Here is a 9,053-nt window from a genome sequence, read left to right on the forward strand (position 1 = left end):
ACGAAGATATTTGTTTTAGCAATAAAGCAGCCAACACAAATATCCAACAATCTCTCCCTTTGGCAAATTTTTGGCTAAAACAACTTGAGGCCAATCCAATCAAAACCGAGAGATAACACATGCAACCTTTTCTTCAGTCATCACAAACAATCAACTACAAAGAAAGGTACACATACTCAGATTACTACTGGATACCAAATATAGATCTTCAGTCATCACACATAATCTTCAGGACTAGAAGAGATATATAACAGATCTCAGATTCTGCTACCAATATTTTCACAAAATAATTAACGCATGGAAATATGCAGACAAGAGAAACTGGTAGGTATCATCATAGAGGATCAGAGTCTTGCAGCAACGGACATACAAGGAAAAATAAATTCCTATAACATCCTAAACAGACAGTCAACTGTCACAACACGCTACTTGTAAATCCCTCCTTTTTATTTAATTATTTTAATTAGTTTTAGAATATATTTATATATTTATATGATGTATATGAGGGATATATGATTTGTTGAGATTAGATGTCTTTTTATAATTTAGTTAATATATTTTGTTGAGTGATATTTTGTTATGTTATATGTTGTTATTTACTAGCATAACATATTTGTTAATTGTTATAGATATATATTTGTTATTTGATGTATTATTATATATTTAGTAGAGAAATATTATTTATTAGAATATGAGGATTATTAGTGTGAGTAAAATTGGAGGTTAGAATAGAAAGAAGAATAAGTTGTTGGGCCTAAATAGATTTGGGAAGAATATTTTAGTATTATAAATAGAGAAGCTTAGGTTAGAAAGAGTTTACCTAAAACCGCTTTTTGGAAAAGAGGAGAACAAGAAAGAAGAGAAGAGAAGAGAAAAGTCAAGAGAATATTAGGAAAGAAGAACGCTGCTGCTGATTCAAGAATTAATCTAAGGTGAGGGTGAGACTATCTTGCATTAATATTAAGTTGTTAAATCATTAGATTACATCTAACAAGTTGGGGAGAGTTTGTGAGAATTTGAGAATTAGGGTTTTGAGAGAGATTTGATGATTAGATGATGAAAACTTGTTGAATTGATGTAGAAATTGTGTACATACCTTAGATAATCCATAGGATGATTATTGGAAGTAGTTTTGAGGTTAGCACCATGAGATTAGGTGAAACTTGAAGAAAATCTGCATTCTGCCCGAATTTGGATATTAAAACTGGTATTGATCGGTGCGGAATTGGTCTTAGGTGTAAACACGAAAGTTATAGGTATGGATGTTAGCTTTCTAATGCCGTTGGTCTCACGTCAATAGGATTTATAGAACTTGAGTTATGGTTAAATTACTGCACGTAGGTCGCAGTGAACTTTTATGGACTTTCAGCACAACTTTTCCGAATTTAAAATGAAAACTGGTATTGATCGGCACAGAATTGGTATTCGGCGTAAACATGAAAGTTTTATATAATTTTGTTAGCTTTCTAGTGGCTTTGGTTTGACGTGAAAATGATGTTTTGTATTTGAGTTATGATGAAAATACTACAGGGAGGTCTTAGCGAAATTGTACGGTGACATCATTCTCTGTTTCATGTTTTTGCGTTTTGTTCATATGTTTCTGTTTTGAATTGATCTTTGTTGTAAACATGAAAGTTGTTGATATTTGTGATATCTTTCCAGTAGCTTTGGTTTGACATGAAAATATGTTGTGGATAATTTATTATGTTTTTACAAAGATACATAGTGAATTATTGTTGATGTTTAAATACGATGTTATATGAAGTTGTTTATGATTGATGAATATGATGTTTTAAGATGTTGTTTATTATAATTTGATATTGTTATATTATGATATGACATGAATTATTTATGTGATCCATATGTTGTCAAGAGGCTAAGATGTTAAGATGTTAAGACGTTAAGATGATAAAAGTTGTTAAGTCGTCGAGTCGTTAAGAAGTCATCAAGTTGTTAAGATGTTATGTTGTCAAGATGTTAGGATGTCATAGATGTTCATGAAGTTGTTTAAGTTGTAGAAAGTTGAGTCCATTGCATACTCATATACGTTGGTTGGGGGCTTGATGCCCTGGAATGCTTAGTCATTCACACGATGGGTGAGGGCTTGATGCCCTGGAGCTTTTGCTCACTATGTTAGGGGCTTGATGCCCTGAAGAGCCTATTTACGCTCATATAAGTTGGTTGGGAGCTTGATGCTCTGTATTGGTACCAAATGCATTTGCATATCAAGAGGTTTTTAAGATGATTTAAGATGTGAAGTTGTCAAGTTGTCAAGTTGTTAAGTTGTTAAGATGCTAAGATGATTTGAGATGTTAAGGGTTGCATAGTCGAGTTGAGTCGCATTGTCGAGTTAAGCGAGGTTTGATTATGAAGTTTGATTGTGATTCGATGATTATGATTTAATGATGATGTTTGTTTATGAAGTTGATTATGAAGTTGATTATGAAATTGTTTTCGGTAAATGCTATGTTTTGATAATGATACTTATGTGAATTACGTGATGATGCTTATGATTATTATTGATGTTAGATGTTATGTGATTTATGATAAGATGTTATGTGATTATGATAAGGTGTTTGTGACTATTAATTGATGACATGTGATGATGTTTTATGATTAATAATTGAGGTATTTGATGAAGTATATGACTAATGTAGGAAGAATAATGACACTAGTTAAAGAAGTTTAAGTTATTAGATATGATTAATGCATTATAAGATGTTTAAGTTGTTGAATGTACTTTATATGATTTATATGTTTAATATTATTGTTTGAGAAATCTCACCCCTCTGCTTGGAAATGTTGCTCTTCGTATGAGTAACTTGCAGGTAACCAGGATTAGTTGCGGTCGTGAGTGGACTCCTCACAAGTGTGTCTTAGATGCTCTGATACGTAACAAGATGGGATTATGTCTTCTATTTCTATTCCTTACGTATTACTTATGGATTTTTATGAATAAATGTTGAACAGGACTTATGAGATTTTTATGATGAGGCCTGCGTGCCAAAGACTTTTATTATGTTGAACTAATTTCCGCTGCGAAGTTTTGAAATACTTATGTTAAATGATTTTGAAGAATAAATTGTTATTTATTCAGTTTATGAATTTTTAAGAAGTGTAGCATTCCGTTTAAAGTTGTTAAACTCTTATTTATATTTAAGAAATTTTCTTGTTGGGAAAACGGGGTGTTACACTACTCAGATAAACATAGGAAAAATAAATTCCCAGATAGCATTCAGTAGCTCAAACGGGATGTTCCATCATCCATAGGAACATTCAGAAACACAGAGAATTACTCCCCCTCAAAGATGCAATCACAGAGTGATTACTAACACATAAGCTCCCATTTCATAAAGCAGAGGGATACATCTTCCATTTCTTCAAATAGCAAGAGCACATTCTTATGAAGAAACGACCAGCACATAATATCTAAAGAGATACCTTCGATATGAAGGTGAGAAAAACACAAGAAGGGGGGTTGAATTATGTTTTTAAAAATTCTTCGTTTCTCCTAAAAACTGAACACACTGATCAGAAGCTAAGTGAGACAACTTCTGAAGTGATGATCAGAATCTAAATGCAGCGGAATAAAACAGAGAGAGAGAAGAAGAACGACACAAAGCAATTATACTGGTTCCTTCCACAATCCGGAAGTAGTCCAGTCCCCCTTGCACTTCCAAGGAGATTTCACTAAGAGTAATATCTGATTACAATTGCTCAAGCACACAAGCAAGAGACTTCCTTTGCTCAAGCACACAAGCTAGAGACTTCCTTTGCTCAAGAACACAATCAAGAGACTTCCTGCTCAAGCACAACTGCAAGAGACTTCCTAACTAAACAAAATTACACAGAAAATTGTTTAAGGTTGAACACTTGATATACAATCAGAGGTGCTCACAATATAAATCAGATACAGACTCAATGGACTTAAGAATTTCTAAGATATGACTTTGAGACACAGAAATTCTAAGTGAATGCAGAACAATTTCAGCAGAGGTTTGACACTTGTAAAAATGTTGTGAGTCTTTCGTTCAGCGTTCTTGCATTACCAAATCTCTAGGTCTTCACTCCTTTATATAGAGGTGTGAAAGAGACGTTGTGAAATTGCCAGCACACCAAAGAGTCGTTGTTGAAGCTTGATCTTTCACCAATGATCTTTTGCCTGATTTGGTTGTTGTCCTATGAAGAACCAATTTGAAATCCATTCCTTATCCAAAGGAACATCTATGCAGGCGAAGCCGTATTCTGAAGCTGTTTTCTTGTCTTGTAGCGTGGACACAAAACAGAGTAGTGGAGAACGTGGTTGTACAATTCGTACAAAGTACAATGTCAACGCTTTCGTCCAAATTGCAAGCACATGCCTTCAAACACCTTTGAAATGACCGTTGCAATGTTCCACTAATTTTCTGCTGTGTTTTCGAATCCAATAGACAGCTTTTGCAATGTAGATTCTTCAATCTTTGAATCTTCTGCAAATCCAGTTGATCTTCAGCTTCTGGTGAAATGACTTCTGATGAGGCAGCTTCTGATGATGCAGCTTCTGATGAAGCAGCTTCTGCAGCTTCTGATAGTGCAGCTTCTTCAGCTTCTGATGGTGCAGCTTCTGATGATACAGCTTCTGATAATGTGGCTTCTAGACCTCTTGTCTTCAGGAGCACTATTCTTCAGGAGCGCTTTTACTATCTTCAGGAGCAGCTTGACTTCAGGAGCGCTTTTACTATCTTCAGGAGCAGCTTGACTTCAGGAGCGCTTTTACTTTCAGGAGCGTATTGCCTTCAGAATCATCTAAGCTTCATTTTCTTTTGCTCTTTATTTGCTCATTCAGAACCAATTAATGATGTAACTTTTTAACTGTGGTCCTGTACACTTGAACAAATATTAGCTAGTCTAATTTACAATTTTTAATACCTTGTTATCATCAAAACTCTTTAAGGTTCATTGTTAAACACATTTTGTTCCAACAATCTCCCCCTTTTTGATGATGACAAACAATGGTATTTAAAATTGATCAATTGTTATTAATCTAATTAACAAGTTGACCTTGGGGTTCTGAGGTTTGTAAGCTCAGAGTCTGAGGTTTGTAAGCTCTAACTCCCCCTGAGTCTGATAGTCTTTAAGGTGAGGTTTGTAAGCTCCCCCTAAGTTCTATCCAGGTTAATTAAATTCATTTTTCGCACAATAATATCAGAGCTAAAAAAATTTGAAAGAATTGACTTATAGATAAGAAGAATGGTTCAATTAATTTTTATTTGAAATTTGATACTCCCCCTTTTTTGATACACCAAATAAAAAAGGATAGAAATTTTCAAAATTTTCAAATATTAATTAATGGGGCTCAGAGCCTTTAAATACTATCACATATACTCCCCCTTTTGTCATTAGCAAAAAGACATAAACAAAAAGAAGAGATGAGAAAAACGTAAGATTAAAGGTTCAGAGCATAATTCAAATTATTTTAAAGCATATTAACCATCTTCAAAAATTAAATAAACAAGGCATAGCAAGCATTATTATCAAAGCAAATAACAACACACATGATATAAACAGTTAAAGATTTTCAGAAGCAGGAAGAATTCAGAAGCATCTAATATCAGAAGCGAAAGAAATCAGAAGCAGAAATGAACATTGAATATCAAAAGCCTAAAAAGACAGAAAAATAAGCTAAAAGTGTGCAACTATGGGTTTGGCTTATTTCTCTAAAATCTTCTTCAGAAGCTCTTGAACATCTGCATACTTCTTGTCCATATCTTTTCTGTAGTTGTCTTCTCTGATCTTGGCTTCTTGCATATCAGCTTCCAATTTTGATATCTTCAGCTTCTGCTCTAGTAGCTCTGTTTCAAGCCTTTCATTTTCTTCTTTGAGCACCTTGTTCTCCTGAGCTAGAGCCAGGTTAGGTGCATCAATCTTCTCTAGGATCTCAGAAGGAATAATCAGATGCAGCTCCTTAGGCAGGAATTCATCAGGTGCTTTGCCTCTGATACTGAGTGGATTCTTCACCCAAGTACCAAGTGTTATCAGGAGCATCTAGCTATGGAGAGTCGGGAGAAGCATCAGTGGAGGGCTAGATACTATGAGGCTGAGAACTTGATCATGACTTTGGATGGAAAGGATGAGCAGCAGACTCATGAGGTCTTGACACTGAAGAAGGAGTTAGCTAAGGCTAAGAGAGAGATTGAAGAGAAAGATAGGTTGCTTATGAGAGACTCTAAGAGGGCTAGGGGTGCCCGTGACTTCTATGCACGATACTGCAGCTATGAGTCTGAGTCTGAGGACGACGCTTCCACTTCCTATGCTTGAGGATCTCCATTTCCTGTTGTTATTTCCATTTGTTTATGTTGGAATTGTCTTGTAAAACTATGTGTTGAATGTTTGTTCCTCATTCATGATAATTGTTGTTTAGTAATGTTTACAAATTTCTAATCTGTCTAAAACCCTTCGATAACATCAAAAAGAGTCTTTTTGCATACGCATTAACACATTTCATGCATCATATGCATTCATTGGTCACAAAAAACTTCTCTCGTGCTCATTGCCTCCTGGTTTTGTCCGCCGCAGTCTGAAAAGTGGCTCGTGTTCGCAAAGTCTACCAACCAGATAGAATTCATCAAACAAGACTTCACAAGAGAAGAATGATGGCTAACTTTGAAGAAGAAAATGCTCAGCTCCGTGCCAAATTGGCTGCTATGAAAGAAGACTTGGCTAAGGCTCATGACGCTATGTCTGCTATGATGGCTGCACAAGAACAACCAGCCACATCTGTTCCAGTTTCTACTGAAGGGATTCCCTCTATCCCACTATCTACTGTAGCTACTGATGCTCGGTTTGTTATGCCCAACGGCCGTCCTTATGGCCTCTCAGCTTACTACTATCCTAATACTGCCGCTGGTATCTCTGGTTTTGCTGGTCAGGGACAGATTCCCGTATCCACTGCTATGCCTCAAGTGACTACTGTTGTTACCGACCCTATTGTACACACTGTGCAACAGGTGATTGATGTTGATACTCCGCGCGGACAAGACCCTGCATTGGAAGCTATGAAAAGACAGTTGAGGGAGTTGGCCGGAGAACTCCGTGAGGTCAAGGCTAGCCGGGGAAACAATGCTCCTGCTAAAGCTCGTGATCTATGCTTAGTATCCCGGGTTGAGGTTCCTAAGAAATTCAAAGAGCCAGAATTTGACAAATACAATGGAACCTCCTGTCCACACAACCATGTCATCCGGTATGTCCGAAAGATGGCTAACTATGCAGATAATGACGCACTGATGATCCACTGCTTCCAGAGTAGCTTGGCAGATGACGCAGCAGATTGGTACACTAGTTTGAGCAAAGACAACATCCATACTTTTGAGGAACTCGCTGCTGCTTTTGAAAGTCAATATGAATTCAATACCCGTCTGAAGCCAAATAGGGACTCTCTTAAATCCTTGTCTCAGAAGTCAGATGAAACATTCCGTGAATATGCTCAGAGATGGAGAGGGGCAGCTGCCCGTGTTTCCCCTCGACTTGATGAGGAAGAATTAACACAGACATTCCTGAAGACTCTGAAGAAAGAATATAAGGAAAGAATGATAGTCTCTGCTCCAAACAACTTCTCCGACATGGTTACTATGGGAACTCGTCTAGAGGAGGCTGTCCGAGAGGGTATCATTGTTCTTGAAAAAGGTGAATCTTCAACCGGTGCACCAAAGAAGTATGGTAATGGCCATCACAAGAGGAAAGAATCCGAAGTAGGGATGGTATCTGGTAACCCATCTGCAGCTGCTACACAATTACCTCTGCCCTATCACTACATGCAGTACTCTCAACATCCTTTCTTCCCACCATTCTACCAGCAATATCCTCTGCCACCGGGTCAACCACCAGTGCCCGTCAATGCCATCGCTCAGCAAGTACAACAACAGCCTCCTGCTCAACAGCAACGGCAGCAACAACAGGGTCCCCGACCCAAACCTTCTTTTCCACCAATACCAATGCGGTATGGTGAGCTGCTCCCAACTCTACTGGCCAAGGGACACTGTGTCACCAGACCAGGCAAGCCTCCGCCTAATCCATTGCCTCCCAGGTTCCGACAGGATCTAACATGTGAATTCCATCAGGGTGCTCAAGGCCATGATGTTGAGGGTTGCTTTGCTCTGAAATACATTGTGAAAGACCTGATAGAAAAAGGACGGTTGACTTTTGAGAACAGTGTTCCACATGTTCTTGACAATCCACTTCCAAACCATGTTGCTGTTAACATGATCGAGGCTTTCGAAAGAATCCCCGCTCCTCAAGAGGATCCCGTGTTGGATGTCCGCAATGTTGTTACTCCTTTGGTACCGTTACATGTCAAACTTTGCCAGGCTGCTTTATTCAATCACAATCATGCTTCTTGTTCAGAATGTCTTCAAAATCCTATGGGCTGTTGTGTGGTGCAAGATGATATACAAAGTCTGATGGATGACAAACACTTGATTACCAGTGATGTATGTGTGATTGTGTCAGTGTTTCATGATTCTCCTGTTGAAAGTGCATCCCAGACAAGAAATGTTGAGCCCTTAGTGATCAGGTTACCTGGTCCAGTATCTTACGCCTCTACCAAAGCAATTCCTTACAAGTACAATGCAACCATGATTGAGAATGGAGTGGAGGTGCCTCTAGTATCCCCAGCTACAGTTGATAGCGTTGCTAGTGAAGTTACAGCTCTGAGAAGTGGAAAAGTCCGTCCACCCTTGTTCCAAAAGAGGGTGGTTACACCTATTGCCACAATAACTCCACCAGTTGCTCCTCCTGTTGACAAGAACCCCGGCCCATCAGGCCAGTCTATTGAAGAGTCCAACCTAGATGAAATTCTGAGGCTTATCAAAAAGAGCGACTATAAAATTGTTGACCAGCTGCTGCAAACTCCGTCAAAGATATCCATCTTGTCTCTGCTCATGAGCTCAGAAGCTCACATGAAAGTGTTGATGAAAGTACTTGAGCAAGCTTATGTTGATCATGAAGTCTCTGTGGATCAGTTTGACGGAATAGTGGGTAACATTACCGCTTGCAACAACTTAGGGTTTGGTGATGAT

Source organism: Medicago sativa, chromosome 6 (assembly GCF_051527215.1).
Source record: "Medicago sativa cultivar Bolivia chromosome 6, Bolivia_mono, whole genome shotgun sequence".
Classification (NCBI taxonomy): domain Eukaryota; kingdom Viridiplantae; phylum Streptophyta; class Magnoliopsida; order Fabales; family Fabaceae; genus Medicago; species Medicago sativa.